Source organism: Diplotaxodon limnothrissa, linkage group LG16, assembly GCF_057381915.1.
Source record: "Diplotaxodon limnothrissa isolate DT_005_m linkage group LG16, D_limnothrissa_male_GT1.1, whole genome shotgun sequence".
NCBI classification, from domain to species: domain Eukaryota; kingdom Metazoa; phylum Chordata; class Actinopteri; order Cichliformes; family Cichlidae; genus Diplotaxodon; species Diplotaxodon limnothrissa.
The window spans coordinates 8555773-8559260 of NC_140611.1; positions in this window are offsets into that span (position 1 = coordinate 8555773).

Genomic DNA, 3488 nt, shown 5'->3' on the forward strand with positions numbered 1-3488 from the left:
GCAGCCTTGTGGTTCTTCTCTTGTTATACAGACGCAGATTCCAGCGATTTAGCCGGGGCCAATCAGCATCTATTACACGGATGTCTTCTGAACGGCTCTCCCCAATCACTTCCTATCACGAGTACAGCTCCAGCCATGAAATATCATATCTGAACCATCATCGGAAAATGAAGGGGGTAAAGGACCGTGGAGATGGCGACCCACTATTGGAAACACCTGTTTTTCCAAGCATGACTTCAAATAATGAGCAGGGTGATGTACCGGAGAGAAGCGTATGATTTCATAATTTGGCATCGCTCCATCTATCTGGACATTATTTCCAATAATTATTCACATTATTTGTCTGATATGCGCCCCATCTCCTGTTCCAGCAACATTCAAAATCACCCTGTTACCCACCCCCCCACCCATCTTCACCACAAATCTACCTCAGGGCCTGTTAAATAGGAGATGTATTGGTAAAGAGGAGCAGTGCACATGGCTCTACAGAGAGGCGGCATGACATAATGCACAGCAGGTCTGTTTTTATACCGTAAACTATCCATCAGGTCCTTAAGTGGAAAAGAATGGCAAGAGGCTTGAGTAACAGCCACTCGCTGCCTTTCATCGTGGCGTCTTTCATTAGAAACAAAATATGCAAAAGGAACTCACTGATTGATTAATGGCGGAGCGTGGCCGACTCGCCGTAAAACATGAAACTGTAAGACTTGGAGATACGGAACTGGAGCTTTTTTAACGAGGTCCTCTGACAGGGATGCTGCTTTGAGCCTGCTTTGACTGACAGCACGCTGACTGAAAGATATTCCATAATCCCCACATCTCAGCCATTGATCTTTCCCTCCCGACACATTTCAGAAATTTTAAAAGACTCAGAAATTGCTCTCTGGGGATTTCTACTGGACGCGAGTCCAGTTGAGGGGGGAGCTGTGACCATGTGCCAAAGTGAGGAAAAACACTGCTTTAATTTCAGAGAACCCTGAGCCTGGTTTTGACATGACAGAGTGTGAGTTTATATCGGACACTTCAATCAGTAAATCCTGGTAAACTATTGCCCTCTTGTGTTTATTCCTCTCTTATGCTTGAGATTCCTTGGCCTGACTCATCTTCACAGTAAATTATTGCTGACAGGAGACGCAGACCCACTTTTCTGAGGTGTTACGGTGGGCCTGACATGTGTATTGGAACACTAAATCATTGTTCTTCTGCAAAGGGCTCTCACATACCTTGGGCCGTCTTACACCAGCATTCTTTTCTCCTTCAAGGAACATCTTGAAGCTATTTTAGGATTGATAAAGTCATGATGCAGATGTCAAGCGTTAAAAAAAGAAACATAACAGGTTCTGGCAATGAGGCTAAAGTCTGTACAGCCACAGGAGTACAGATCTCTGAAACAACCCTGTGCTTGTTTGTATGTCTGTCTATAGAATGAAACAAAGGGAACATGTAGAAGAGGAAGTAAATATAAAGTCTTCACATTTATTTCAGCACTGCTGGATGTCTCTGTAGCTTACAAAGATTAAATAACAGCCAACTGCACTTTACATCTGTGAAAAGTGCAATAAAAATACATTTTACTTACAAATTAGGAAAAGAGAGGGTTTAAGGAGCCATTTTCATAGTGAAAACTATGTGATGTGTTTGGATTTTGCCAAATGTCACACTTATGATTACTGGTTGCACCTATCCGAAGGACATTGTTCCTGAAGTCTTGTTTGTTCTAATGCAACTTTGCCAATCTAAGCTGTGTTGTTATGTTCTTTTTAGAGAGAAAAGGATTTCTCCTTTAAAACAGGCCGTACGTGTTGAGTCTTTTTCTAATTGTACTGTCATGAACTTTAACACATTTACACTGAGATGTAGCTCTTGGGGTTTTTGCAGTATCTCTGAGCATTGATCGGTCTGACCTTGGGTTGAGTTTTCTGGGATGTCCACTTCTGGGAAGTGTAAAATTGTCTTGTCTTATAACCCTTCCCAGAAAACGTTCTTTAAGAACCTTGCTGCTGTCTTTCCTCTTTGGCATCGTGTTAAGACGCACCTGAAAGTTTCACATCAGGAAACTGCCAAAAACTCTGCTTTTATAAATGTCTTCACAATTGCCGATGATCACTTTATCAAGTGCATCATTTGATTATCAGCAGCTGGCTGGGACTTATCCTCGTGATTCCTGTGTAAGTAGTAAAGGTGTACTTAGGTTTTCATAGGACCTTATACATGTAAGATTAATGTCCAAAGCCAACACTGCAAAAATGAATGAATAAATACAAATTTAAAAGTAAAAGACAAACAAACAAATACTTAAAATCAATATCTAATATGTTTTTTCACAATTTCTTACTTTGTTTTTGTTTTTCTTTGTAATTTCTAATGATAATAATGGTGATCCTTGAGCTGTTTCAGTGATTTTTTTTGTTTGTGTCTCACAGAACTGATGATTTAAAATAGGAAATGATCTACAATGAAAAGAAGATAACCTGATAACTGGCAGCAGGGTAAAATGTAATAACCCCGCAAATAAGCAAAAGTAACATTCTTTAGCAGCACTATTTTACCTTAAAGCCTGCTTTGTCCTAAACTGTAGTTCTAAACTTGGCGTTTAGAATTATATCCAAAGCAGAATCAAATTTCTCTTGGGCCAAATCCTTCAACACTGTTACGCTGTTAATGCTGTCAAATAAATACAACCACAACATTCTCTAAAATGGCATAAATTCGCATGAAAGAATAGCAAGAAGTCTGATATTCTCATTGTAGGAACTACACTGGAAACCAGGAATGCAAGTGAGATGACTGCCAATAACAGTACTTTTCAGGATGAAAGAAAGTGAGATAAAAAAAGTAAATGTAAAATGGATAGATCAGCAGAATATTGGAATAATGAGCCACTGAGTTGGAAACTTTATGTATCCCTCAGTCTCAAAACTGCACAACAGACGGTGGCTACCATATCAGATATTATACTGATTGAGACAATTTACCACAACTTATGTTTAAAAGAATTCTGCACAGTTAGAAACTTTGATGATATTAGGTAAAATATTCAGTCAACAACAGTCAAAGTTTGTGTAATGTTCTTTATAGCTGCAACATTTTGTTACTGTCATAAATATGCATTATTTCCTGGGCAAAGGAAGTTTAAACATGCCTATCAGCAGAACATCTTTGTAACACAGCTACAGTATTTGGTAGAAGACAATAAATTGAGATTTTCAAGCCTTGGATTTGATGTTCATTGTTCTTATGCTCAGTTTTACGCACAGAGATTAACTAAAACACAAATAAATATTCTCACACACTCAGAAAAGGGCCTCAGCCATGGCATGCGGGTCAACAGGAAAACAGTTGAAATGATTTTCCTTCTTCCTCTGGAGAGAAAAAAAAAGATGTTTGAGATATGGTTGACCCTCTCGGGCAGGTGGTTCTGATAAAGACCCCAGGCCCAGATGGAGACAGACCCGTCCGAGGCAGTCCCATGGTGCCATGCCTGCTGA